Source organism: Dendrobates tinctorius, unplaced genomic scaffold, assembly GCF_039654945.1.
Source record: "Dendrobates tinctorius isolate UK_male_01 unplaced genomic scaffold, ASM3965494v1 ptg000008l, whole genome shotgun sequence".
NCBI classification, from domain to species: Eukaryota; Metazoa; Chordata; class Amphibia; order Anura; family Dendrobatidae; genus Dendrobates; species Dendrobates tinctorius.
The window spans coordinates 48,448,144-48,475,719 of NW_027361676.1; the positions used below are offsets into that span (position 1 = coordinate 48,448,144).

Here is a 27,576-nt window from a genome sequence, read left to right on the forward strand (position 1 = left end):
CTTGCATAAATATGTAGGTAAGAAATCATGTACAGTATTATTAATCCATTGTAAACGCATCTTCAGGGGGCACTTGGAGTTAAACCAAAGATCTCTTGATCTGCAGTCTAACTGTCTACCACTGAGATATACCCCCAATATTAAAAGACCTAAACTCTTTTTTTTTTTTTTTTTTTTTTTTTTTCCCTCATAAAACCTGAAATCTATTTGCACAGTTTTATGTTGTTGTGCCTTTTTTACATTGATATACATTTTTATTTGTTAAAAATAACAAACTAATACAACAAGTACAGAGAAACACTCATTAATTTTTATATCACAAGTAAATTCTCAGTTTTATAGTCTTCCAATGTGCTTTATATATCTTTTGTAGATTTCTTTACAGGCAAAATTTCTCAAACTTTTTGCTGCATTTCTTAACTAGTATTCATATAAAGAAAACATGAATTCAACTTCATACGGTTCTAAATCTAGTATAAATATATAGGTAGCGAAGCATGTATTTTTAATCTGTTGAAAATGTACCTTCAGGGGGCACTCGGAGTTGAACCAAGGACCTCTTGATCTGCAGTCAAATGCTCTACCACTGAGCTATACCCCCTATATTTGAAAAATGCAAACGCTCAATTTTTTTTTTCAACATGCAATCTGAAAAATGTTCAAATGCTCTACCACTAAGCTATGCCACCTATATTTGAAAAATGTAAACTCTTCTTTTTTAACATGAAACCTGAAATTTTCTTCAGTTTATATATGGTTGTGTTTTTTTACTTTGATATGCATTTTTCTTTGTTCAAAATAATTAACTTTAGCAAAAAGTACAGAGGAACTCTCAGGAATTTTTATTTTACCAATCAAATCTTAGTTTTAGAGTCTACCAATGTGCTTTAAGAAAGCACAAAAACATGAATTCAACTTCACATGGTTCAAAAGCTTGCATAAATATGTAGGTAAGAAATCATGTACAGTATTATTAATCCATTGTAAACGCACCTTCAGGGGGCACTTTGAGTTAAACCAAAGATCTCTTGATCTGCAGTCTAACTGTCTACCACTGAGATATACCCCCTAATATTAAAAGACCTAAACTCTTTTTTTTTTTTTTTTTTTTTTTTTCCCTCATAAAACCTGAAATCTATTTGCACAGTTTTATGTTGTTGTGCCTTTTTTACATTGATATACATTTTTATTTGTTAAAAGTAACAAACTAATACAACAAGTACAGAGAAACACTCAGTAATTTTTATATCACAAGTAAATTCTCAGTTTTATAGTCTTCCAATGTGCTTTATATATCTTTTGTAGATTTCTTTACAGGCAAAATTTCTCAAACTTTTTGCTGCATTTCTTAACTAGTATTCATATAAAGAAAACATGAATTCAACTTCATACGGTTCTAAATCTAGTATAAATATATAGGTAGCGAAGCATGTATTTTTAATCTGTTGAAAATGTACCTTCAGGGGGCACTTGGAGTTGAACCAAGGACCTCTTGATCTGCAGTCAAATGCTCTACCACTGAGCTATACCCCCTATATTCGAAAAATGCAAACGCTCAATTTTTTTTTTTCAACATGCAATCTGAAAAATGTTCAAATGCTCTACCACTAAGCTATGCCACCTATATTTGAAAAATGTAAACTCTTCTTTTTTAACATGAAACCTGAAATTTTCTTCAGTTTATATATGGTTGTGTTTTTTTACTTTGATATGCATTTTTCTTTGTTCAAAATAATTAACTTTAGCAAAAAGTACAGAGGAACTCTCAGGAATTTTTATTTTACCAGTCAAATCTTAGTTTTAGAGTCTACCAATGTGCTTTAAGAAAGCACAAAAACATGAATTCAACTTCACATGGTTCAAAAGCTTGCATAAATATGTAGGTAAGAAATCATGTACAGTATTATTAATCCATTGTAAACGCATCTTCAGGGGGCACTTGGAGTTAAACCAAAGATCTCTTGATCTGCAGTCTAACTGTCTACCACTGAGATATACCCCCAATATTAAAAGACCTAAACTCTTTTTTTTTTTTTTTTTTTTTTTTTTCCCTCATAAAACCTGAAATCTATTTGCACAGTTTTATGTTGTTGTGCCTTTTTTACATTGATATACATTTTTATTTGTTAAAAATAACAAACTAATACAACAAGTACAGAGAAACACTCATTAATTTTTATATCACAAGTAAATTCTCAGTTTTATAGTCTTCCAATGTGCTTTATATATCTTTTGTAGATTTCTTTACAGGCAAAATTTCTCAAACTTTTTGCTGCATTTCTTAACTAGTATTCATATAAAGAAAACATGAATTCAACTTCATACGGTTCTAAATCTAGTATAAATATATAGGTAGCGAAGCATGTATTTTTAATCTGTTGAAAATGTACCTTCAGGGGGCACTCGGAGTTGAACCAAGGACCTCTTGATCTGCAGTCAAATGCTCTACCACTGAGCTATACCCCCTATATTTGAAAAATGCAAACGCTCAATTTTTTTTTTCAACATGCAATCTGAAAAATGTTCAAATGCTCTACCACTAAGCTATGCCACCTATATTTGAAAAATGTAAACTCTTCTTTTTTAACATGAAACCTGAAATTTTCTTCAGTTTATATATGGTTGTGTTTTTTTACTTTGATATGCATTTTTCTTTGTTAAAAATAATTAACTTTAGCAAAAAGTACAGAGGAACTCTCAGGAATTTTTATTTTACCAATCAAATCTTAGTTTTAGAGTCTACCAATGTGCTTTAAGAAAGCACAAAAACATGAATTCAACTTCACATGGTTCAAAAGCTTGCATAAATATGTAGGTAAGAAATCATGTACAGTATTATTAATCCATTGTAAACGCACCTTCAGGGGGCACTTTGAGTTAAACCAAAGATCTCTTGATCTGCAGTCTAACTGTCTACCACTGAGATATACCCCCTAATATTAAAAGACCTAAACTCTTTTTTTTTTTTTTTTTTTTTTTTCCCTCATAAAACCTGAAATCTATTTGCACAGTTTTATGTTGTTGTGCCTTTTTTACATTGATATACATTTTTATTTGTTAAAAGTAACAAACTAATACAACAAGTACAGAGAAACACTCAGTAATTTTTATATCACAAGTAAATTCTCAGTTTTATAGTCTTCCAATGTGCTTTATATATCTTTTGTAGATTTCTTTACAGGCAAAATTTCTCAAACTTTTTGCTGCATTTCTTAACTAGTATTCATATAAAGAAAACATGAATTCAACTTCATACGGTTCTAAATCTAGTATAAATATATAGGTAGCGAAGCATGTATTTTTAATCTGTTGAAAATGTACCTTCAGGGGGCACTTGGAGTTGAACCAAGGACCTCTTGATCTGCAGTCAAATGCTCTACCACTGAGCTATACCCCCTATATTCGAAAAATGCAAACGCTCAATTTTTTTTTTTCAACATGCAATCTGAAAAATGTTCAAATGCTCTACCACTAAGCTATGCCACCTATATTTGAAAAATGTAAACTCTTCTTTTTTAACATGAAACCTGAAATTTTCTTCAGTTTATATATGGTTGTGTTTTTTTACTTTGATATGCATTTTTCTTTGTTCAAAATAATTAACTTTAGCAAAAAGTACAGAGGAACTCTCAGGAATTTTTATTTTACCAGTCAAATCTTAGTTTTAGAGTCTACCAATGTGCTTTAAGAAAGCACAAAAACATGAATTCAACTTCACATGGTTCAAAAGCTTGCATAAATATGTAGGTAAGAAATCATGTACAGTATTATTAATCCATTGTAAACGCATCTTCAGGGGGCACTTGGAGTTAAACCAAAGATCTCTTGATCTGCAGTCTAACTGTCTACCACTGAGATATACCCCCAATATTAAAAGACCTAAACTCTTTTTTTTTTTTTTTTTTTTTTTTTCTCCCTCATAAAACCTGAAATCTATTTGCACAGTTTTATGTTGTTGTGCCTTTTTTACATTGATATACATTTTTATTTGTTAAAAATAACAAACTAATACAACAAGTACAGAGAAACACTCATTAATTTTTATATCACAAGTAAATTCTCAGTTTTATAGTCTTCCAATGTGCTTTATATATCTTTTGTAGATTTCTTTACAGGCAAAATTTCTCAAACTTTTTGCTGCATTTCTTAACTAGTATTCATATAAAGAAAACATGAATTCAACTTCATACGGTTCTAAATCTAGTATAAATATATAGGTAGCGAAGCATGTATTTTTAATCTGTTGAAAATGTACCTTCAGGGGGCACTCGGAGTTGAACCAAGGACCTCTTGATCTGCAGTCAAATGCTCTACCACTGAGCTATACCCCCTATATTTGAAAAATGCAAACGCTCAATTTTTTTTTTCAACATGCAATCTGAAAAATGTTCAAATGCTCTACCACTAAGCTATGCCACCTATATTTGAAAAATGTAAACTCTTCTTTTTTAACATGAAACCTGAAATTTTCTTCAGTTTATATATGGTTGTGTTTTTTTACTTTGATATGCATTTTTCTTTGTTCAAAATAATTAACTTTAGCAAAAAGTACAGAGGAACTCTCAGGAATTTTTATTTTACCAATCAAATCTTAGTTTTAGAGTCTACCAATGTGCTTTAAGAAAGCACAAAAACATGAATTCAACTTCACATGGTTCAAAAGCTTGCATAAATATGTAGGTAAGAAATCATGTACAGTATTATTAATCCATTGTAAACGCACCTTCAGGGGGCACTTTGAGTTAAACCAAAGATCTCTTGATCTGCAGTCTAACTGTCTACCACTGAGATATACCCCCTAATATTAAAAGACCTAAACTCTTTTTTTTTTTTTTTTTTTTTTTCCCTCATAAAACCTGAAATCTATTTGCACAGTTTTATGTTGTTGTGCCTTTTTTACATTGATATACATTTTTATTTGTTAAAAGTAACAAACTAATACAACAAGTACAGAGAAACACTCAGTAATTTTTATATCACAAGTAAATTCTCAGTTTTATAGTCTTCCAATGTGCTTTATATATCTTTTGTAGATTTCTTTACAGGCAAAATTTCTCAAACTTTTTGCTGCATTTCTTAACTAGTATTCATATAAAGAAAACATGAATTCAACTTCATACGGTTCTAAATCTAGTATAAATATATAGGTAGCGAAGCATGAATTTTTAATCTGTTGAAAATGTACCTTCAGGGGGCACTTGGAGTTGAACCAAGGACCTCTTGATCTGCAGTCAAATGCTCTACCACTGAGCTATACCCCCTATATTCGAAAAATGCAAACGCTCAATTTTTTTTTTTCAACATGCAATCTGAAAAATGTTCAAATGCTCTACCGCTAAGCTATGCCACCTATATTTGAAAAATGTAAACTCTTCTTTTTTAACATGAAACCTGAAATTTTCTTCAGTTTATATATGGTTGTGTTTTTTTACTTTGATATGCATTTTTCTTTGTTCAAAATAATTAACTTTAGCAAAAAGTACAGAGGAACTCTCAGGAATTTTTATTTTACCAGTCAAATCTTAGTTTTAGAGTCTACCAATGTGCTTTAAGAAAGCACAAAAACATGAATTCAACTTCACATGGTTCAAAAGCTTGCATAAATATGTAGGTAAGAAATCATGTACAGTATTATTAATCCATTGTAAACGCATCTTCAGGGGGCACTTGGAGTTAAACCAAAGATCTCTTGATCTGCAGTCTAACTGTCTACCACTGAGATATACCCCCAATATTAAAAGACCTAAACTCTTTTTTTTTTTTTTTTTTTTTTTTTTTTTTCCCTCATAAAACCTGAAATCTATTTGCACAGTTTTATGTTGTTGTGCCTTTTTTACATTGATATACATTTTTATTTGTTAAAAATAACAAACTAATACAACAAGTACAGAGAAACACTCATTAATTTTTATATCACAAGTAAATTCTCAGTTTTATAGTCTTCCAATGTGCTTTATATATCTTTTGTAGATTTCTTTACAGGCAAAATTTCTCAAACTTTTTGCTGCATTTCTTAACTAGTATTCATATAAAGAAAACATGAATTCAACTTCATACGGTTCTAAATCTAGTATAAATATATAGGTAGCGAAGCATGTATTTTTAATCTGTTGAAAATGTACCTTCAGGGGGTACTCGGAGTTGAACCAAGGACCTCTTGATCTGCAGTCAAATGCTCTACCACTGAGCTATACCCCCTATATTTGAAAAATGCAAACGCTCAATTTTTTTTTTCAACATGCAATCTGAAAAATGTTCAAATGCTCTACCACTAAGCTATGCCACCTATATTTGAAAAATGTAAACTCTTCTTTTTTAACATGAAACCTGAAATTTTCTTCAGTTTATATATGGTTGTGTTTTTTTACTTTGATATGCATTTTTCTTTGTTAAAAATAATTAACTTTAGCAAAAAGTACAGAGGAACTCTCAGGAATTTTTATTTTACCAATCAAATCTTAGTTTTAGAGTCTACCAATGTGCTTTAAGAAAGCACAAAAACATGAATTCAACTTCACAAGGTTCAAAAGCTTGCATAAATATGTAGGTAAGAAATCATGTACAGTATTATTAATCCATTGTAAACGCACCTTCAGGGGGCACTTTGAGTTAAACCAAAGATCTCTTGATCTGCAGTCTAACTGTCTACCACTGAGATATACCCCCTAATATTAAAAGACCTAAACTCTTTTTTTTTTTTTTTTTTTTTTTCCCTCATAAAACCTGAAATCTATTTGCACAGTTTTATGTTGTTGTGCCTTTTTTACATTGATATACATTTTTATTTGTTAAAAGTAACAAACTAATACAACAAGTACAGAGAAACACTGAGTAATTTTTATATCACAAGTAAATTCTCAGTTTTATAGTCTTCCAATGTGCTTTATATATCTTTTGTAGATTTCTTTACAGGTAAAATTTCTCAAACTTTTTGCTGCATTTCTTAACTAGTATTCATATAAAGAAAACATGAATTCAACTTCATACGGTTCTAAATCTAGTATAAATATATAGGTAGCGAAGCATGTATTTTTAATATGTTGAAAATGTACCTTCAGGGGTCACTTGGAGTTGAACCAAGGATCTCTTGACCTGCAGTCAAATGCTCTACCACTGAGCTATACCCCCTATATTTGAAAAATGCAAACGCTCAATTTTTTTTTTTCAACATGCAATCTGAAAAATGTTCAAATGCTCTACCACTAAGCTATGCCACCTATATTTGAAAAATGTAAACTCTTCTTTTTTAACATGAAACCTGAAATTTTCTTCAGTTTATATATGGTTGTGTTTTTTTACTTTGATATGCATTTTTCTTTGTTCAAAATAATTAACTTTAGCAAAAAGTACAGAGGAACTCTCAGGAATTTTTATTTTGCCAGTCAAATCTTAGTTTTAGAGTCTACCAATGTGCTTTAAGAAAGCACAAAAACATGAATTCAACTTCACATGGTTCAAAAGCTTGCATAAATATGTAGGTAAGAAATCATGTACAGTATTATTAATCCATTGTAAACGCATCTTCAGGGGGCACTTGGAGTTAAACCAAAGATCTCTTGATCTGCAGTCTAACTGTCTACCACTGAGATATACCCCCAATATTAAAAGACCTAAACTCTTTTTTTTTTTTTTTTTTTTTTTCCCTCATAAAACCTGAAATCTATTTGCACAGTTTTATGTTGTTGTGCCTTTTTTACATTGATATACATTTTTATTTGTTAAAAGTAACAAACTAATACAACAAGTACAGAGAAACACTCAGTAATTTTTATATCACAAGTAAATTCTCAGTTTTATAGTCTTCCAATGTGCTTTATATATCTTTTGTAGATTTCTTTACAGGCAAAATTTCTCAAACTTTTTGCTGCATTTCTTAACTAGTATTCATATAAAGAAAACATGAATTCAACTTCATACGGTTCTAAATCTAGTATAAATATATAGGTAGCGAAGCATGTATTTTTAATATGTTGAAAATGTACCTTCAGGGGGCACTTGGAGTTGAACCAAGGACCTCTTGATCTGCAGTCAAATGCTCTACCACTGAGCTATACCCCCTATATTGGAAAAATGCAAACGCTCAATTTTTTTTTTTCAACATGCAATCTGAAAAATGTTCAAATGCTCTACCACTAAGCTATGCCACCTATATTTGAAAAATGTAAACTCTTCTTTTTTAACATGAAACCTGAAATTTTCTTCAGTTTATATATGGTTGTGTTTTTTTACTTTGATATGCATTTTTCTTTGTTCAAAATAATTAACTTTAGCAAAAAGTACAGAGGAACTCTCAGGAATTTTTATTTTACCAGTCAAATCTTAGTTTTAGAGTCTACCAATGTGCTTTAAGAAAGCACAAAAACATGAATTCAACTTCACATGGTTCAAAAGCTTGCATAAATATGTAGGTAAGAAATCATGTACAGTATTATTAATCCATTGTAAACGCATCTTCAGGGGGCACTTGGAGTTAAACCAAAGATCTCTTGATCTGCAGTCTAACTGTCTACCACTGAGATATACCCCCAATATTAAAAGACCTAAACTCTTTTTTTTTTTTTTTTTTTTTTTTCCCTCATAAAACCTGAAATCTATTTGCACAGTTTTATGTTGTTGTGCCTTTTTTACATTGATATACATTTTTATTTGTTAAAAATAACAAACTAATACAACAAGTACAGAGAAACACTCATTAATTTTTATATCACAAGTAAATTCTCAGTTTTATAGTCTTCCAATGTGCTTTATATATCTTTTGTAGATTTCTTTACAGGCAAAATTTCTCAAACTTTTTGCTGCATTTCTTAACTAGTATTCATATAAAGAAAACATGAATTCAACTTCATACGGTTCTAAATCTAGTATAAATATATAGGTAGCGAAGCATGTATTTTTAATCTGTTGAAAATGTACCTTCAGGGGGCACTTGGAGTTGAACCAAGGACCTCTTGATCTGCAGTCAAATGCTCTACCACTGAGCTATACCCCCTATATTCGAAAAATGCAAACGCTCAATTTTTTTTTTTCAACATGCAATCTGAAAAATGTTCAAATGCTCTACCACTAAGCTATGCCACCTATATTTGAAAAATGTAAACTCTTCTTTTTTAACATGAAACCTGAAATTTTCTTCAGTTTATATATGGTTGTGTTTTTTTACTTTGATATGCATTTTTCTTTGTTCAAAATAATTAACTTTAGCAAAAAGTACAGAGGAACTCTCAGGAATTTTTATTTTACCAGTCAAATCTTAGTTTTAGAGTCTACCAATGTGCTTTAAGAAAGCACAAAAACATGAATTCAACTTCACATGGTTCAAAAGCTTGCATAAATATGTAGGTAAGAAATCATGTACAGTATTATTAATCCATTGTAAACGCATCTTCAGGGGGCACTTGGAGTTAAACCAAAGATCTCTTGATCTGCAGTCTAACTGTCTACCACTGAGATATACCCCCAATATTAAAAGACCTAAACTCTTTTTTTTTTTTTTTTTTTTTTTTTTTTTCCCTCATAAAACCTGAAATCTATTTGCACAGTTTTATGTTGTTGTGCCTTTTTTACATTGATATACATTTTTATTTGTTAAAAATAACAAACTAATACAACAAGTACAGAGAAACACTCATTAATTTTTATATCACAAGTAAATTCTCAGTTTTATAGTCTTCCAATGTGCTTTATATATCTTTTGTAGATTTCTTTACAGGCAAAATTTCTCAAACTTTTTGCTGCATTTCTTAACTAGTATTCATATAAAGAAAACATGAATTCAACTTCATACGGTTCTAAATCTAGTATAAATATATAGGTAGCGAAGCATGTATTTTTAATCTGTTGAAAATGTACCTTCAGGGGGCACTCGGAGTTGAACCAAGGACCTCTTGATCTGCAGTCAAATGCTCTACCACTGAGCTATACCCCCTATATTTGAAAAATGCAAACGCTCAATTTTTTTTTTCAACATGCAATCTGAAAAATGTTCAAATGCTCTACCACTAAGCTATGCCACCTATATTTGAAAAATGTAAACTCTTCTTTTTTAACATGAAACCTGAAATTTTCTTCAGTTTATATATGGTTGTGTTTTTTTACTTTGATATGCATTTTTCTTTGTTAAAAATAATTAACTTTAGCAAAAAGTACAGAGGAACTCTCAGGAATTTTTATTTTACCAGTCAAATCTTAGTTTTAGAGTCTACCAATGTGCTTTAAGAAAGCACAAAAACATGAATTCAACTTCACAAGGTTCAAAAGCTTGCATAAATATGTAGGTAAGAAATCATGTACAGTATTATTAATCCATTGTAAACGCACCTTCAGGGGGCACTTGGAGTTAAACCAAAGATCTCTTGATCTGCAGTCTAACTGTCTACCACTGAGATATACCCCCAATATTAAAAGACCTAAACTCTTTTTTTTTTTTTTTTTTTTTTTTCTCCCTCATAAAACCTGAAATCTATTTGCACAGTTTTATGTTGTTGTGCCTTTTTTACATTGATATACATTTTTATTTGTTAAAAATAACAAACTAATACAACAAGTACAGAGAAACACTCATTAATTTTTATATCACAAGTAAATTCTCAGTTTTATAGTCTTCCAATGTGCTTTATATATCTTTTGTAGATTTCTTTACAGGCAAAATTTCTCAAACTTTTTGCTGCATTTCTTAACTAGTATTCATATAAAGAAAACATGAATTCAACTTCATACGGTTCTAAATCTAGTATAAAGATATAGGTAGCGAAGCATGTATTTTTAATCTGTTGAAAATGTACCTTCAGGGGGCACTCGGAGTTGAACCAAGGACCTCTTGATCTGCAGTCAAATGCTCTACCACTGAGCTATACCTCCTATATTTGAAAAATGCAAACGCTCAATTTTTTTTTTCAACATGCAATCTGAAAAATGTTCAAATGCTCTACCACTAAGCTATGCCACCTATATTTGAAAAATGTAAACTCTTCTTTTTTAACATGAAACCTGAAATTTTCTTCAGTTTATATATGGTTGTGTTTTTTTACTTTGATATGCATTTTTCTTTGTTCAAAATAATTAACTTTAGCAAAAAGTACAGAGGAACTCTCAGGAATTTTTATTTTACCAATCAAATCTTAGTTTTAGAGTCTACCAATGTGCTTTAAGAAAGCACAAAAACATGAATTCAACTTCACAAGGTTCAAAAGCTTGCATAAATATGTAGGTAAGAAATCATGTACAGTATTATTAATCCATTGTAAACGCACCTTCAGGGGGCACTTTGAGTTAAACCAAAGATCTCTTGATCTGCAGTCTAACTGTCTACCACTGAGATATACCCCCTAATATTAAAAGACCTAAACTCTTTTTTTTTTTTTTTTTTTTTTTCCCTCATAAAACCTGAAATCTATTTGCACAGTTTTATGTTGTTGTGCCTTTTTTACATTGATATACATTTTTATTTGTTAAAAGTAACAAACTAATACAACAAGTACAGAGAAACACTGAGTAATTTTTATATCACAAGTAAATTCTCAGTTTTATAGTCTTCCAATGTGCTTTATATATCTTTTGTAGATTTCTTTACAGGTAAAATTTCTCAAACTTTTTGCTGCATTTCTTAACTAGTATTCATATAAAGAAAACATGAATTCAACTTCATACGGTTCTAAATCTAGTATAAATATATAGGTAGCGAAGCATGTATTTTTAATCTGTTGAAAATGTACCTTCAGGGGTCACTTGGAGTTGAACCAAGGATCTCTTGACCTGCAGTCAAATGCTCTACCACTGAGCTATACCCCCTATATTTGAAAAATGCAAACGCTCAATTTTTTTTTTTCAACATGCAATCTGAAAAATGTTCAAATGCTCTACCACTAAGCTATGCCACCTATATTTGAAAAATGTAAACTCTTCTTTTTTAACATGAAACCTGAAATTTTCTTCAGTTTATATATGGTTGTGTTTTTTTACTTTGATATGCATTTTTCTTTGTTCAAAATAATTAAATTTAGCAAAAAGTACAGAGGAACTCTCAGGAATTTTTATTTTGCCAGTCAAATCTTAGTTTTAGAGTCTACCAATGTGCTTTAAGAAAGCACAAAAACATGAATTCAACTTCACATGGTTCAAAAGCTTGCATAAATATGTAGGTAAGAAATCATGTACAGTATTATTAATCCATTGTAAACGCATCTTCAGGGGGCACTTGGAGTTAAACCAAAGATCTCTTGATCTGCAGTCTAACTGTCTACCACTGAGATATACCCCCAATATTAAAAGACCTAAACTCTTTTTTTTTTTTTTTTTTTCCCTCATAAAACCTGAAATCTATTTGCACAGTTTTATGTTGTTGTGCCTTTTTTACATTGATATACATTTTTATTTGTTAAAAGTAACAAACTAATACAACAAGTACAGAGAAACACTCAGTAATTTTTATATCACAAGTAAATTCTCAGTTTTATAGTCTTCCAATGTGCTTTATATATCTTTTGTAGATTTCTTTACAGGCAAAATTTCTCAAACTTTTTGCTGCATTTCTTAACTAGTATTCATATAAAGAAAACATGAATTCAACTTCATACGGTTCTAAATCTAGTATAAATATATAGGTAGCGAAGCATGTATTTTTAATCTGTTGAAAATGTACCTTCAGGGGGCACTTGGAGTTGAACCAAGGACCTCTTGATCTGCAGTCAAATGCTCTACCACTGAGCTATACCCCCTATATTCGAAAAATGCAAACGCTCAATTTTTTTTTTTCAACATGCAATCTGAAAAATGTTCAAATGCTCTACCACTAAGCTATGCCACCTATATTTGAAAAATGTAAACTCTTCTTTTTTAACATGAAACCTGAAATTTTCTTCAGTTTATATATGGTTGTGTTTTTTTACTTTGATATGCATTTTTCTTTGTTCAAAATAATTAACTTTAGCAAAAAGTACAGAGGAACTCTCAGGAATTTTTATTTTACCAGTCAAATCTTAGTTTTAGAGTCTACCAATGTGCTTTAAGAAAGCACAAAAACATGAATTCAACTTCACATGGTTCAAAAGCTTGCATAAATATGTAGGTAAGAAATCATGTACAGTATTATTAATCCATTGTAAACGCATCTTCAGGGGGCACTTGGAGTTAAACCAAAGATCTCTTGATCTGCAGTCTAACTGTCTACCACTGAGATATACCCCCAATATTAAAAGACCTAAACTCTTTTTTTTTTTTTTTTTTTTTTTTTTCCCTCATAAAACCTGAAATCTATTTGCACAGTTTTATGTTGTTGTGCCTTTTTTACATTGATATACATTTTTATTTGTTAAAAATAACAAACTAATACAACAAGTACAGAGAAACACTCATTAATTTTTATATCACAAGTAAATTCTCAGTTTTATAGTCTTCCAATGTGCTTTATATATCTTTTGTAGATTTCTTTACAGGCAAAATTTCTCAAACTTTTTGCTGCATTTCTTAACTAGTATTCATATAAAGAAAACATGAATTCAACTTCATACGGTTCTAAATCTAGTATAAATATATAGGTAGCGAAGCATGTATTTTTAATCTGTTGAAAATGTACCTTCAGGGGGCACTTGGAGTTGAACCAAGGACCTCTTGATCTGCAGTCAAATGCTCTACCACTGAGCTATACCCCCTATATTCAAAAAATGCAAACGCTCAATTTTTTTTTCAACATGCAATCTGAAAAATGTTCAAATGCTCTACCACTAAGCTATGCCACCTATATTTGAAAAATGTAAACTCTTCTTTTTTAACATGAAACCTGAAATTTTCTTCAGTTTATATATGGTTGTGTTTTTTTACTTTGATATGCATTTTTCTTTGTTAAAAATAATTAACTTTAGCAAAAAGTACAGAGGAACTCTCAGGAATTTTTATTTTACCAGTCAAATCTTAGTTTTAGAGTCTACCAATGTGCTTTAAGAAAGCACAAAAACATGAATTCAACTTCACAAGGTTCAAAAGCTTGCATAAATATGTAGGTAAGAAATCATGTACAGTATTATTAATCCATTGTAAACGCACCTTCAGGGGGCACTTTGAGTTAAACCAAAGATCTCTTTATCTGCAGTCTAACTGTCTACCACTGAGATATACCCCCTAATATTAAAAGACCTAAACTCTTTTTTTTTTTTTTTTTTTTCCCTCATAAAACCTGAAATCTATTTGCACAGTTTTATGTTGTTGTGCCTTTTTTACATTGATATACATTTTTATTTGTTAAAAGTAACAAACTAATACAACAAGTACAGAGAAACACTCAGTAATTTTTATATCACAAGTAAATTCTCAGTTTTATAGTCTTCCAATGTGCTTTATATATCTTTTGTAGATTTCTTTACAGGCAAAATTTCTCAAACTTTTTGCTGCATTTCTTAACTAGTATTCATATAAAGAAAACATGAATTCAACTTCATACGGTTCTAAATCTAGTATAAATATATAGGTAGCGAAGCATGTATTTTTAATCTGTTGAAAATGTACCTTCAGGGGGCACTTGGAGTTGAACCAAGGACCTCTTGATCTGCAGTCAAATGCTCTACCACTGAGCTATACCCCCTATATTCAAAAAATGCAAACGCTCAATTTTTTTTTTTCAACATGCAATCTGAAAAATGTTCAAATGCTCTACCACTAAGCTATGCCACCTATATTTGAAAAATGTAAACTCTTCTTTTTTAACATGAAACCTGAAATTTTCTTCAGTTTATATATGGTTGTGTTTTTTTACTTTGATATGCATTTTTCTTTGTTCAAAATAATTAACTTTAGCAAAAAGTACAGAGGAACTCTCAGGAATTTTTATTTTACCAGTCAAATCTTAGTTTTAGAGTCTACCAATGTGCTTTAAGAAAGCACAAAAACATGAATTCAACTTCACATGGTTCAAAAGCTTGCATAAATATGTAGGTAAGAAATCATGTACAGTATTATTAATCCATTGTAAACGCATCTTCAGGGGGCACTTGGAGTTAAACCAAAGATCTCTTGATCTGCAGTCTAACTGTCTACCACTGAGATATACCCCCAATATTAAAAGACCTAAACTCTTTTTTTTTTTTTTTCCCTCATAAAACCTGAAATCTATTTGCACAGTTTTATGTTGTTGTGCCTTTTTTACATTGATATACATTTTTATTTGTTAAAAATAACAAACTAATACAACAAGTACAGAGAAACACTCATTAATTTTTATATCACAAGTAAATTCTCAGTTTTATAGTCTTCCAATGTGCTTTATATATCTTTTGTAGATTTCTTTACAGGCAAAATTTCTCAAACTTTTTGCTGCATTTCTTAACTAGTATTCATATAAAGAAAACATGAATTCAACTTCATACGGTTCTAAATCTAGTATAAAGATATAGGTAGCGAAGCATGTATTTTTAATCTGTTGAAAATGTACCTTCAGGGGGCACTCGGAGTTGAACCAAGGACCTCTTGATCTGCAGTCAAATGCTCTACCACTGAGCTATACCTCCTATATTTGAAAAATGCAAACGCTCAATTTTTTTTTTCAACATGCAATCTGAAAAATGTTCAAATGCTCTACCACTAAGCTATGCCAACAATATTTGAAAAATGTAAACTCTTCTTTTTTAACATGAAACCTGAAATTTTCTTCAGTTTATATATGGTTGTGTTTTTTTACTTTGATATGCATTTTTCTTTGTTCAAAATAATTAACTTTAGCAAAAAGTACAGAGGAACTCTCAGGAATTTTTATTTTACCAATCAAATCTTAGTTTTAGAGTCTACCAATGTGCTTTAAGAAAGCACAAAAACATGAATTCAACTTCACATGGTTCAAAAGCTTGCATAAATATGTAGGCAAGAAATCATGTACAGTATTATTAATCCATTGTAAACGCACCTTCAGGGGGCACTTTTAGTTAAACCAAAGATCTCTTGATCTGCAGTCTAACTGTCTACCACTGAGATATACCCCCTAATATTAAAAGACCTAAACTCTTTTTTTTTTTTTTTTTTTTTTTCCCTCATAAAACCTGAAATCTATTTGCACAGTTTTATGTTGTTGTGCCTTTTTTACATTGATATACATTTTTATTTGTTAAAAGTAACAAACTAATACAACAAGTACAGAGAAACACTCAGTAATTTTTATATCACAAGTAAATTCTCAGTTTTATAGTCTTCCAATGTGCTTTATATATCTTTTGTAGATTTCTTTACAGGCAAAATTTCTCAAACTTTTTGCTGCATTTCTTAACTAGTATTCATATAAAGAAAACATGAATTCAACTTCATACGGTTCTAAATCTAGTATAAATATATAGGTAGCGAAGCATGTATTTTTAATCTGTTGAAAATGTACCTTCAGGGGGCACTTGGAGTTGAACCAAGGACCTCTTGATCTGCAGTCAAATGCTCTACCACTGAGCTATACCCCCTATATTCAAAAAATGCAAACGCTCAATTTTTTTTTTTCAACATGCAATCTGAAAAATGTTCAAATGCTCTACCACTAAGCTATGCCACCTATATTTGAAAAATGTAAACTCTTCTTTTTTAACATGAAACCTGAAATTTTCTTCAGTTTATATATGGTTGTGTTTTTTTACTTTGATATGCATTTTTCTTTGTTCAAAATAATTAACTTTAGCAAAAAGTACAGAGGAACTCTCAGGAATTTTTATTTTACCAGTCAAATCTTAGTTTTAGAGTCTACCAATGTGCTTTAAGAAAGCACAAAAACATGAATTCAACTTCACATGGTTCAAAAGCTTGCATAAATATGTAGGTAAGAAATCATGTACAGTATTATTAATCCATTGTAAACGCATCTTCAGGGGGCACTTGGAGTTAAACCAAAGATCTCTTGATCTGCAGTCTAACTGTCTACCACTGAGATATACCCCCAATATTAAAAGACCTAAACTCTTTTTTTTTTTTTTTTTTTTTTTTTTTCCCTCATAAAACCTGAAATCTATTTGCACAGTTTTATGTTGTTGTGCCTTTTTTACATTGATATACATTTTTATTTGTTAAAAATAACAAACTAATACAACAAGTACAGAGAAACACTCATTAATTTTTATATCACAAGTAAATTCTCAGTTTTATAGTCTTCCAATGTGCTTTATATATCTTTTGTAGATTTCTTTACAGGCAAAATTTCTCAAACTTTTTGCTGCATTTCTTAACTAGTATTCATATAAAGAAAACATGAATTCAACTTCATACGGTTCTAAATCTAGTATAAATATATAGGTAGCGAAGCATGTATTTTTAATCTGTTGAAAATGTACCTTCAGGGATCACTCGGAGTTGAACCAAGGACCTCTTGATCTGCAGTCAAATGCTCTACCACTGAGCTATACCCCCTATATTTGAAAAATGCAAACGCTCAATTTTTTTTTTCAACATGCAATCTGAAAAATGTTCAAATGCTCTACCACTAAGCTATGCCACCTATATTTGAAAAATGTAAACTCTTCTTTTTTAACATGAAACCTGAAATTTTCTTCAGTTTATATATGGTTGTGTTTTTTTACTTTGATATGCATTTTTCTTTGTTAAAAATAATTAACTTTAGCAAAAAGTACAGAGGAACTCTCAGGAATTTTTATTTTACCAGTCAAATCTTAGTTTTAGAGTCTACCAATGTGCTTTAAGAGAGCACAAAAACATGAATTCAACTTCACAAGGTTCAAAAGCTTGCATAAATATGTAGGTAAGAAATCATGTACAGTATTATTAATACATTGTAAACGCACCTTCAGGGGGCACTTTGAGTTAAACCAAAGATCTCTTGATCTGCAGTCTAACTGTCTACCAATGAGATATACCCCCTAATATTAAAAGACCTAAACTCTTTTTTTTTTTTTTTTTTTTTTATTCCCTCATAAAACCGGAAATCTATTTGCACAGTTTTATGTTGTTGTGCCTTTTTTACATTGATATACATTTTTATTTGTTAAAAGTAACAAACTAATACAACAAGTACAGAGAAACACTCAGTAATTTTTATATCACAAGTAAATTCTCAGTTTTATAGTCTTCCAATGTGCTTTATATATCTTTTGTAGATTTCTTTACAGGCAAAATTTCTCAAACTTTTTGCTGCATTTCTTAACTAGTATTCATATAAAGAAAACATGAATTCAACTTCATACGGTTCTAAATCTAGTATAAATATATAGGTAGCGAAGCATGTATTTTTAATCTGTTGAAAATGTACCTTCAGGAGGCACTCGGAGTTGAACCAAGGACCTCTTGATCTGCAGTCAAATGCTCTACCACTGAGCTATACCCCCTATATTTGAAAAATGCAAACGCTCAATTTTTTTTTTCAACATGCAATCTGAAAAATGTTCAAATGCTCTACCACTAAGCTATGCCACCTATATTTGAAAAATGTAAACTCTTCTTTTTTAACATGAAACCTGAAATTTTCTTCAGTTTATATATGGTTGTGTTTTTTTACTTTGATATGCATTTTTCTTTGTTAAAAATAATTAACTTTAGCAAAAAGTACAGAGGAACTCTCAGGAATTTTTATTTTACCAGTCAAATCTTAGTTTTAGAGTCTACCAATGTGCTTTAAGAAAGCACAAAAACATGAATTCAACTTCACATGGTTCAAAAGCTTGCATAAATATGTAGGTAAGAAATCATGTACAGTATTATTAATCCATTGTAAACGCACCTTCAGGGGGCACTTTGAGTTAAACCAAAGATCTCTTGATCTGCAGTCTAACTGTCTACCACTGAGATATACCCCCTAATATTAAAAGACCTAAACTCTTTTTTTTTTTTTTTTTTTCCCTCATAAAACCTGAAATCTATTTGCACAGTTTTATGTTGTTGTGCCTTTTTTACATTGATATACATTTTTATTTGTTAAAAGTAACAAACTAATACAACAAGTACAGAGAAACACTCAGTAATTTTTATATCACAAGTAAATTCTCAGTTTTATAGTCTTCCAATGTGCTTTATATATCTTTTGTAGATTTCTTTACAGGCAAAATTTCTCAAACTTTTTGCTGCATTTCTTAACTAGTATTCATATAAAGAAAACATGAATTCAACTTCATACGGTTCTAAATCTAGTATAAATATATAGGTAGCGAAGCATGTATTTTTAATCTGTTGAAAATGTACCTTCAGGGGGCACTTGGAGTTGAACCAAGGACCTCTTGATCTGCAGTCAAATGCTCTACCACTGAGCTATACCCCCTATATTCGAAAAATGCAAACGCTCAATTTTTTTTTTTCAACATGCAATCTGAAAAATGTTCAAATGCTCTACCACTAAGCTATGCCACCTATATTTGAAAAATGTAAACTCTTCTTTTTTAACATGAAACCTGAAATTTTCTTCAGTTTATATATGGTTGTGTTTTTTTACTTTGATATGCATTTTTCTTTGTTCAAAATAATTAACTTTAGCAAAAAGTACAGAGGAACTCTCAGGAATTTTTATTTTACCAGTCAAATCTTAGTTTTAGAGTCTACCAATGTGCTTTAAGAAAGCACAAAAACATGAATTCAACTTCACATGGTTCAAAAGCTTGCATAAATATGTAGGTAAGAAATCATGTACAGTATTATTAATCCATTGTAAACACATCTTCAGGGGGCACTTGGAGTTAAACCAAAGATCTCTTGATCTGCAGTCTAACTGTCTACCACTGAGATATACCCCCAATATTAAAAGACCTAAACTCTTTTTTTTTTTTTTTTTTTTTTTTTTTCCCTCATAAAACCTGAAATCTATTTGCACAGTTTTATGTTGTTGTGCCTTTTTTACATTGATATACATTTTTATTTGTTAAAAATAACAAACTAATACAACAAGTACAGAGAAACACTCATTAATTTTTATATCACAAGTAAATTCTCAGTTTTATAGTCTTCCAATGTGCTTTATATATCTTTTGTAGATTTCTTTACAGGCAAAATTTCTCAAACTTTTTGCTGCATTTCTTAACTAGTATTCATATAAAGAAAACATGAATTCAACTTCATACGGTTCTAAATCTAGTATAAATATATAGGTAGCGAAGCATGTATTTTTAATCTGTTGAAAATGTACCTTCAGGGGGCACTCGGAGTTGAACCAAGGACCTCTTGATCTGCAGTCAAATGCTCTACCACTGAGCTATACCCCCTATATTTGAAAAATGCAAACGCTCAATTTTTTTTTTCAACATGCAATCTGAAAAATGTTCAAATGCTCTACCACTAAGCTATGCCACCTATATTTGAAAAATGTAAACTCTTCTTTTTTAACATGAAACCTGAAATTTTCTTCAGTTTATATATGGTTGTGTTTTTTTACTTTGATATGCATTTTTCTTTGTTCAAAATAATTAACTTTAGCAAAAAGTACAGAGGAACTCTCAGGAATTTTTATTTTACCAATCAAATCTTAGTTTTAGAGTCTACCAATGTGCTTTAAGAAAGCACAAAAACATGAATTCAACTTCACATGGTTCAAAAGCTTGCATAAATATGTAGGTAAGAAATCATGTACAGTATTATTAATCCATTGTAAACGCACCTTCAGGGGGCACTTGGAGTTAAACCAAAGATCTCTTGATCTGCAGTCTAACTGTCTACCACTGAGATATACCCCCTAATATTAAAAGGCCTAAACTCTTTTTTTTTTTTTTTTCCCTCATAAAACCTGAAATCTATTTGCACAGTTTTATGTTGTTGTGCCTTTTTTACATTGATATACATTTTTATTTGTTAAAAATAACAAACTAATACAACAAGTACAGAGAAACACTCATTAATTTTTATATCACAAGTAAATTCTCAGTTTTATAGTCTTCCAATGTGCTTTATATATCTTTTGTAGATTTCTTTTCAGGCAAAATTTCTCAAAGTTTTTGCTGCATTTCTTAACTAGTATTCATATAAAGAAAACATGAATTCAACTTCATACGGTTCTAAATCTAGTATAAATATATAGGTAGCGAAGCATGTATTTTTAATCTGTTGAAAATGTACCTTCAGGGGGCACTCGGAGTTGAACCAAGGACCTCTTGATCTGCAGTCAAATGCTCTACCACTGAGCTATACCCCCTATATTTGAAAAATGCAAACGCTCAATTTTTTTTTTCAACATGCAATCTGAAAAATGTTCAAATGCTCTACCACTAAGCTATGCCACCTATATTTGAAAAATGTAAACTCTTCTTTTTTAACATGAAACCTGAAATTTTCTTCAGTTTATATATGGTTGTGTTTTTTTACTTTGATATGCATTTTTCTTTGTTAAAAATAATTAACTTTAGCAAAAAGTACAGAGGAACTCTCAGGAATTTTTATTTTACCAGTCAAATCTTAGTTTTAGAGTCTACCAATGTGCTTTAAGAAAGCACAAAAACATGAATTCAACTTCACATGGTTCAAAAGCTTGCATAAATATGTAGGTAAGAAATCATGTACAGTATTATTAATCCATTGTAAACGCATCTTCAGGGGGCACTTGGAGTTAAACCAAAGATCTCTTGATCTGCAGTCTAACTGTCTACCACTGAGATATACCCCCAATATTAAAAGACCTAAACTCTTTTTTTTTTTTTTTTTTTTTTTTTTTTCCCTCATAAAACCTGAAATCTATTTGCACAGTTTTATGTTGTTGTGCCTTTTTTACATTGATATACATTTTTATTTGTTAAAAATAACAAACTAATACAACAAGTACAGAGAAACACTCATTAATTTTTATATCACAAGTAAATTCTCAGTTTTATAGTCTTCCAATGTGCTTTATATATCTTTTGTAGATTTCTTTACAGGCAAAATTTCTCAAACTTTTTGCTGCATTTCTTAACTAGTATTCATATAAAGAAAACATGAATTCAACTTCATACGGTTCTAAATCTAGTATAAATATATAGGTAGCGAAGCATGTATTTTTAATCTGTTGAAAATGTACCTTCAGGGGGCACTCGGAGTTGAACCAAGGACCTCTTGATCTGCAGTCAAATGCTCTACCACTGAGCTATACCCCCTATATTTGAAAAATGCAAACGCTCAATTTTTTTTTTCAACATGCAATCTGAAAAATGTTCAAATGCTCTACCACTAAGCTATGCCACCTATATTTGAAAAATGTAAACTCTTCTTTTTTAACATGAAACCTGAAATTTTCTTCAGTTTATATATGGTTGTGTTTTTTTACTTTGATATGCATTTTTCTTTGTTAAAAATAATTAACTTTAGCAAAAAGTACAGAGGAACTCTCAGGAATTTTTATTTTACCAGTCAAATCTTAGTTTTAGAGTCTACCAATGTGCTTTAAGAAAGCACAAAAACATGAATTCAACTTCACATGGTTCAAAAGCTTGCATAAATATGTAGGTAAGAAATCATGTACAGTATTATTAATCCATTGTAAACGCACCTTCAGGGGGCACTTTGAGTTAAACCAAAGATCTCTTGATCTGCAGTCTAACTGTCTACCACTGAGATATACCCCCTAATATTAAAAGACCTAAACTCTTTTTTTTTTTTTTTCCCTCATAAAACCGGAAGTCTATTTGCACAGTTTTATGTTGTTGTGCCTTTTTTACATTGATATACATTTTTATTTGTTAAAAGTAACAAACTAATACAACAAGTACAGAGAAACACTGAGTAATTTTTATATCACAAGTAAATTCTCAGTTTTATAGTCTTCCAATGTGCTTTATATATCTTTTGTAGATTTCTTTACAGGCAAAATTTCTCAAACTTTTTGCTGCATTTCTTAACTAGTATTCATATAAAGAAAACATGAATTCAACTTCATACGGTTCTAAATCTAGTATAAATATATAGGTAGCGAAGCATGTATTTTTAATCTGTTGAATATGTACCTTCAGGGGGCACTTGGAGTTGAACCAAGGACCTCTTGATCTGCAGTCAAATGCTCTACCACTGAGCTATACCCCCTATATTCGAAAAACGCAAACGCTCAATTTTTTTTTTTCAACATGCAATCTGAAAAATGTTCAAATGCTCTACCACTAAGCTATGCCACCTATATTTGAAAAATGTAAACTCTTCTTTTTTAACATGAAACCTGAAATTTTCTTCAGTTTATATATGGTTGTGTTTTTTTACTTTGATATGCATTTTTCTTTGTTCAAAATAATTAACTTTAGCAAAAAGTACAGAGGAACTCTCAGGAATTTTTATTTTACCAGTCAAATCTTAGTTTTAGAGTCTACCAATGTGCTTTAAGAAAGCACAAAAACATGAATTCAACTTCACATGGTTCAAAAGCTTGCATAAATATGTAGGTAAGAAATCATGTACAGTATTATTAATCCATTGTAAACGCATCTTCAGGGGGCACTTGGAGTTAAACCAAAGATCTCTTGATCTGCAGTCTAACTGTCTACCACTGAGATATACCCCCAATATTAAAAGACCTAAACTCTTTTTTTTTTTTTTTTTTTTTTTTTTCTCCCTCATAAAACCTGAAATCTATTTGCACAGTTTTATGTTGTTGTGCCTTTTTTACATTGATATACATTTTTATTTGTTAAAAATAACAAACTAATACAACAAGTACAGAGAAACACTCATTAATTTTTATATCACAAGTAAATTCTCAGTTTTATAGTCTTCCAATGTGCTTTATATATCTTTTGTAGATTTCTTTACAGGCAAAATTTCTCAAACTTTTTGCTGCATTTCTTAACTAGTATTCATATAAAGAAAACATGAATTCAACTTCATACGGTTCTAAATCTAGTATAAAGATATAGGTAGCGAAGCATGTATTTTTAATCTGTTGAAAATGTACCTTCAGGGGGCACTCGGAGTTGAACCAAGGATCTCTTGATCTGCAGTCAAATGCTCTACCACTGAGCTATACCTCCTATATTTGAAAAATGCAAACGCTCAATTTTTTTTTTCAACATGCAATCTGAAAAATGTTCAAATGCTCTACCACTAAGCTATGCCACCTATATTTGAAAAATGTAAACTCTTCTTTTTTAACATGAAACCTGAAATTTTCTTCAGTTTATATATGGTTGTGTTTTTTTACTTTGATATGCATTTTTCTTTGTTCAAAATAATTAACTTTAGCAAAAAGTACAGAGGAACTCTCAGGAATTTTTATTTTACCAATCAAATCTTAGTTTTAGAGTCTACCAATGTGCTTTAAGAAAGCACAAAAACATGAATTCAACTTCACAAGGTTCAAAAGCTTGCATAAATATGTAGGTAAGAAATCATGTACAGTATTATTAATCCATTGTAAACGCACCTTCAGGGGGCACTTGGAGTTAAACCAAAGATCTCTTGATCTGCAGTCTAACTGTCTACCACTGAGATATACCCCCAATATTAAAAGACCTAAACTCTTTTTTTTTTTTTTCCCTCATAAAACCTGAAATCTATTTGCACAGTTTTATGTTGTTGTGCCTTTTTTACATTGATATACATTTTTATTTGTTAAAAGTAACAAACTAATGCAACAAGTACAGAGAAACACTCAGTAATTTTTATATCACAAGTAAATTCTCAGTTTTATAGTCTTCCAATGTGCTTTATATATCTTTTGTAGATTTCTTTACAGGCAAAATTTCTCAAACTTTTTGCTGCATTTCTTAACTAGTATTCATATAAAGAAAACATGAATTGAACTTCATACGGTTCTAAATCTAGTATAAATATATAGGTAGCGAAGCATGTATTTTTAATGTGTTGAAAATGTACCTTCAGGGGGCACTCGGAGTTGAACCAAGGACCTCTTGATCTGCAGTCAAATGCTCTACCACTGAGCTATACCCCCTATATTCGAAGAATGCAAACGCTCAATTTTTTTTTTTCAACATGCAATCTGAAAAATGTTCAAATGCTCTACCACTAAGCTATGCCACCTATATTTGAAAAATGTAAACTCTTCTTTTTTAACATGAAACCTGAAATTTTCTTCAGTTTATATATGGTTGTGTTTTTTTACTTTGATATGCATTTTTCTTTGTTCAAAATAATTAACTTTAGCAAAAAGTATAGAGGAACTCTCAGGAATTTTTATTTTACCAGTCAAATCTTAGTTTTAGAGTCTACCAATGTGCTTTAAGAAAGCACAAAAATATGAATTCAACTTCACATGGTTCAAAAGCTTGCATAAATATGTAGGTAAGAAATCATGTACAGTTTTATTAATCCATTGTAAACGCATCTTCATGGGGCACTTGGAGTTAAACCAAAGATCTCTTGATCTGCAGTCTACCACTGAGATATACCCCCTAATATTAAAAGACCTAAACTCTTTTTTTTTTTTTCTCATAAAACATGAAATCTATTTGCATTTTTATGTTGTTGTGCCTTTTTTTACATTGATATACATTTTTATTTGTTAAAAATAACAAACTAATACAACAAGTACAGAGAAACACTCAGTAATTTTTATATGACAAGTAAATTCTCAATTTTATAGTCTTTCAATGTGCTTTATATATCTTTTGTAGATTTCTTTTCAGGCAAAATTTCTCAAAATTTTTGCTGCATTTCTTTACTAGTATTCATATAAAGAAAACATTAATTCAACTTCATACGGTTCTAAATCTAGTATAAATGTATAGGTAGCGAAGCATGTATTTTTAATCTGTTGAAAATGTACCTTCAGGGGACACTCGGAGTTGAACCAAGGACCTCTTGATCTGCAGTCACATGCTCTACCACTGAGCTATACCCCCTATATTTGAAAAATGCAAACGCTCACTTTTTTTTTTTAACATGCAATCTGAAAAATGTTCAAATGCTCTACCACTAAGCTATGCCACCTATATTTGAAAAATGTAAACTCTTCTTTTTTAACATGAAACCTGAAATTTTCTTCAGTTTATATATGGTTGTGTTTTTTTACTTTGATATGCATTTTTCTTTGTTCAAAATAATTAACTTTAGCAAAAAGTACAGAGGAACTCTCAGGAATTTTTATTTTACCAATCAAATCTTAGTTTTAGAGTCTACCAATGTGCTTTAAGAAAGCACAAAAACATGAATTCAACTTCACAAGGTTCAAAAGCTTGCATAAATATGTAGGTAAGAAATCATGTACAGTATTATTAATCCATTGTAAACGCACCTTCAGGGGGCACTTTGAGTTAAACCAAAGATCTCTTGATCTGCAGTCTAACTGTCTACCACTGAGATATACCCCCAATATTAAAAGACCTAAACTCTTTTTTTTTTTTTTTTTTTTTTTTCCCTCATAAAACCTGAAATCTATTTGCACAGTTTTATGTTGTTGTGCCTTTTTTACATTGATATACATTTTTATTTGTTAAAAATAACAAACTAATACAACAAGTACAGAGAAACACTCAGTAATTTTTATATCACAAGTAAATTCTCAGTTTTATAGTCTTCCAATGTGCTTTATATATCTTTTGTAGATTTCTTTACAGGCAAAATTTCTCAAACTTTTTGCTGCATTTCTTAACTAGTATTCATATAAAGAAAACATGAATTCAACTTCATACGGTTCTAAATCTAGTATAAATATATAGGTAGCGAAGCATGTATTTTTAATCTGTTGAAAATGTACCTTCAGGGGGCACTCGGAGTTGAACCAAGGACCTCTTGATCTGCAGTCAAATGCTCTACCACTGAGCTATACCCCCTATATTCGAAAAATGCAAACGCTCAATTTTTTTTTTTCAACATGCAATCTGAAAAATGTTCAAATGCTCTACCACTAAGCTATGCCACCTATATTTGAAAAATGTAAACTCTTCTTTTTTAACATGAAACCTGAAATTTTCTTCAGTTTATATATGGTTGTGTTTTTTTACTTTGATATGCATTTTTCTTTGTTCAAAATAATTAACTTTAGCAAAAAGTACAGAGGAACTCTCAGTAATTTTTATTTTACCAGTCAAATCTTAGTTTTAGAGTCTACCAATGTGCTTTAAGAAAGCACAAAAACATGAATTCAACTTCACATGGTTCAAAAGCTTGCATAAATATGTAGGTAAGAAATCATGTACAGTATTATTAATCCATTGTAAACGCACCTTCAGGGGGCACTTGGAGTTAAACCAAAGATCTCTTGATGTGCAGTCTAACTGTCTACCACTGAGATATACCCCTAATATTAAAAGGCCTAAACTCCTTTTTTTTTTTTTTCCCTCATAAAACCTGAAATCTATTTGCACAGTTTTATGTTGTTGTGCCTTTTTTACATTGATATACATTTTTATTTGTTAAAAGTAACAAACTAATACAACAAGTACAGAGAAACACTCAGTAATTTTTATATCACAAGTAAATTCTCAGTTTTATAGTCTTCCAATGTGCTTTATATATCTTTTGTAGATTTCTTTACAGGCAAAATTTCTCAAACTTTTTGCTGCATTTCTTAACTAGTATTCATATAAAGAAAACATGAATTCAACTTCATACGGTTCTAAATCTAGTATAAATATATAGGTAGCGAAGCATGTATTTTTAATCTGTTGAAAATGTACCTTCAGGGGGCACTTGGAGTTGAACCAAGGACCTCTTGATCTGCAGTCAAATGCTCTACCACTGAGCTATACCCCCTATATTCGAAAAACGCAAACGCTCAATTTT

General features: G+C 30.4%; 30 non-coding genes across 30 annotated transcripts; all 30 read right to left on the bottom strand.

The window, feature by feature from the left end:
* Positions 1 to 529: 529 nt before the first annotated feature.
* TRNAC-GCA (transfer RNA cysteine (anticodon GCA)) lies at positions 530 to 601 on the bottom strand. Its single transcript has one exon. It is a non-coding gene; the product is annotated as a tRNA-Cys (tRNA).
* Positions 602 to 1,461: 860 nt separating this feature from the next.
* On the bottom strand, positions 1,462 to 1,533 carry TRNAC-GCA (transfer RNA cysteine (anticodon GCA)). Its single transcript has one exon. It is a non-coding gene; the product is annotated as a tRNA-Cys (tRNA).
* Positions 1,534 to 2,394: 861 nt separating this feature from the next.
* TRNAC-GCA (transfer RNA cysteine (anticodon GCA)) lies at positions 2,395 to 2,466 on the bottom strand. The gene has a single exon. It is a non-coding gene; the product is annotated as a tRNA-Cys (tRNA).
* An 859-nt stretch (positions 2,467 to 3,325) lies between these two features.
* On the bottom strand, positions 3,326 to 3,397 carry TRNAC-GCA (transfer RNA cysteine (anticodon GCA)). Its single transcript has one exon. It is a non-coding gene; the product is annotated as a tRNA-Cys (tRNA).
* An 862-nt stretch (positions 3,398 to 4,259) lies between these two features.
* On the bottom strand, positions 4,260 to 4,331 carry TRNAC-GCA (transfer RNA cysteine (anticodon GCA)). Its single transcript has one exon. It is a non-coding gene; the product is annotated as a tRNA-Cys (tRNA).
* An 858-nt stretch (positions 4,332 to 5,189) lies between these two features.
* Positions 5,190 to 5,261, bottom strand: TRNAC-GCA (transfer RNA cysteine (anticodon GCA)). Its single transcript has one exon. It is a non-coding gene; the product is annotated as a tRNA-Cys (tRNA).
* An 865-nt stretch (positions 5,262 to 6,126) lies between these two features.
* On the bottom strand, positions 6,127 to 6,198 carry TRNAC-GCA (transfer RNA cysteine (anticodon GCA)). The gene has a single exon. It is a non-coding gene; the product is annotated as a tRNA-Cys (tRNA).
* Positions 6,199 to 7,056: 858 nt separating this feature from the next.
* TRNAC-GCA (transfer RNA cysteine (anticodon GCA)) lies at positions 7,057 to 7,128 on the bottom strand. Its single transcript has one exon. It is a non-coding gene; the product is annotated as a tRNA-Cys (tRNA).
* An 858-nt stretch (positions 7,129 to 7,986) lies between these two features.
* Positions 7,987 to 8,058, bottom strand: TRNAC-GCA (transfer RNA cysteine (anticodon GCA)). Its single transcript has one exon. It is a non-coding gene; the product is annotated as a tRNA-Cys (tRNA).
* Positions 8,059 to 8,917: 859 nt separating this feature from the next.
* Positions 8,918 to 8,989, bottom strand: TRNAC-GCA (transfer RNA cysteine (anticodon GCA)). The gene has a single exon. It is a non-coding gene; the product is annotated as a tRNA-Cys (tRNA).
* Positions 8,990 to 9,853: 864 nt separating this feature from the next.
* On the bottom strand, positions 9,854 to 9,925 carry TRNAC-GCA (transfer RNA cysteine (anticodon GCA)). The gene has a single exon. It is a non-coding gene; the product is annotated as a tRNA-Cys (tRNA).
* Positions 9,926 to 10,785: 860 nt separating this feature from the next.
* Positions 10,786 to 10,857, bottom strand: TRNAC-GCA (transfer RNA cysteine (anticodon GCA)). The gene has a single exon. It is a non-coding gene; the product is annotated as a tRNA-Cys (tRNA).
* Positions 10,858 to 11,715: 858 nt separating this feature from the next.
* Positions 11,716 to 11,787, bottom strand: TRNAC-GCA (transfer RNA cysteine (anticodon GCA)). Its single transcript has one exon. It is a non-coding gene; the product is annotated as a tRNA-Cys (tRNA).
* An 854-nt stretch (positions 11,788 to 12,641) lies between these two features.
* TRNAC-GCA (transfer RNA cysteine (anticodon GCA)) lies at positions 12,642 to 12,713 on the bottom strand. Its single transcript has one exon. It is a non-coding gene; the product is annotated as a tRNA-Cys (tRNA).
* An 861-nt stretch (positions 12,714 to 13,574) lies between these two features.
* On the bottom strand, positions 13,575 to 13,646 carry TRNAC-GCA (transfer RNA cysteine (anticodon GCA)). Its single transcript has one exon. It is a non-coding gene; the product is annotated as a tRNA-Cys (tRNA).
* Positions 13,647 to 14,500: 854 nt separating this feature from the next.
* TRNAC-GCA (transfer RNA cysteine (anticodon GCA)) lies at positions 14,501 to 14,572 on the bottom strand. The gene has a single exon. It is a non-coding gene; the product is annotated as a tRNA-Cys (tRNA).
* An 850-nt stretch (positions 14,573 to 15,422) lies between these two features.
* TRNAC-GCA (transfer RNA cysteine (anticodon GCA)) lies at positions 15,423 to 15,494 on the bottom strand. The gene has a single exon. It is a non-coding gene; the product is annotated as a tRNA-Cys (tRNA).
* An 858-nt stretch (positions 15,495 to 16,352) lies between these two features.
* TRNAC-GCA (transfer RNA cysteine (anticodon GCA)) lies at positions 16,353 to 16,424 on the bottom strand. The gene has a single exon. It is a non-coding gene; the product is annotated as a tRNA-Cys (tRNA).
* An 862-nt stretch (positions 16,425 to 17,286) lies between these two features.
* Positions 17,287 to 17,358, bottom strand: TRNAC-GCA (transfer RNA cysteine (anticodon GCA)). The gene has a single exon. It is a non-coding gene; the product is annotated as a tRNA-Cys (tRNA).
* An 860-nt stretch (positions 17,359 to 18,218) lies between these two features.
* On the bottom strand, positions 18,219 to 18,290 carry TRNAC-GCA (transfer RNA cysteine (anticodon GCA)). The gene has a single exon. It is a non-coding gene; the product is annotated as a tRNA-Cys (tRNA).
* An 854-nt stretch (positions 18,291 to 19,144) lies between these two features.
* Positions 19,145 to 19,216, bottom strand: TRNAC-GCA (transfer RNA cysteine (anticodon GCA)). Its single transcript has one exon. It is a non-coding gene; the product is annotated as a tRNA-Cys (tRNA).
* Positions 19,217 to 20,078: 862 nt separating this feature from the next.
* Positions 20,079 to 20,150, bottom strand: TRNAC-GCA (transfer RNA cysteine (anticodon GCA)). The gene has a single exon. It is a non-coding gene; the product is annotated as a tRNA-Cys (tRNA).
* An 851-nt stretch (positions 20,151 to 21,001) lies between these two features.
* TRNAC-GCA (transfer RNA cysteine (anticodon GCA)) lies at positions 21,002 to 21,073 on the bottom strand. Its single transcript has one exon. It is a non-coding gene; the product is annotated as a tRNA-Cys (tRNA).
* Positions 21,074 to 21,935: 862 nt separating this feature from the next.
* Positions 21,936 to 22,007, bottom strand: TRNAC-GCA (transfer RNA cysteine (anticodon GCA)). The gene has a single exon. It is a non-coding gene; the product is annotated as a tRNA-Cys (tRNA).
* Positions 22,008 to 22,857: 850 nt separating this feature from the next.
* On the bottom strand, positions 22,858 to 22,929 carry TRNAC-GCA (transfer RNA cysteine (anticodon GCA)). Its single transcript has one exon. It is a non-coding gene; the product is annotated as a tRNA-Cys (tRNA).
* An 863-nt stretch (positions 22,930 to 23,792) lies between these two features.
* On the bottom strand, positions 23,793 to 23,864 carry TRNAC-GCA (transfer RNA cysteine (anticodon GCA)). The gene has a single exon. It is a non-coding gene; the product is annotated as a tRNA-Cys (tRNA).
* An 848-nt stretch (positions 23,865 to 24,712) lies between these two features.
* On the bottom strand, positions 24,713 to 24,784 carry TRNAC-GCA (transfer RNA cysteine (anticodon GCA)). Its single transcript has one exon. It is a non-coding gene; the product is annotated as a tRNA-Cys (tRNA).
* Positions 24,785 to 25,622: 838 nt separating this feature from the next.
* On the bottom strand, positions 25,623 to 25,694 carry TRNAC-GCA (transfer RNA cysteine (anticodon GCA)). Its single transcript has one exon. It is a non-coding gene; the product is annotated as a tRNA-Cys (tRNA).
* Positions 25,695 to 26,552: 858 nt separating this feature from the next.
* TRNAC-GCA (transfer RNA cysteine (anticodon GCA)) lies at positions 26,553 to 26,624 on the bottom strand. The gene has a single exon. It is a non-coding gene; the product is annotated as a tRNA-Cys (tRNA).
* An 850-nt stretch (positions 26,625 to 27,474) lies between these two features.
* Positions 27,475 to 27,546, bottom strand: TRNAC-GCA (transfer RNA cysteine (anticodon GCA)). The gene has a single exon. It is a non-coding gene; the product is annotated as a tRNA-Cys (tRNA).
* Between the last annotated feature and the right edge of the window lie 30 nt (positions 27,547 to 27,576).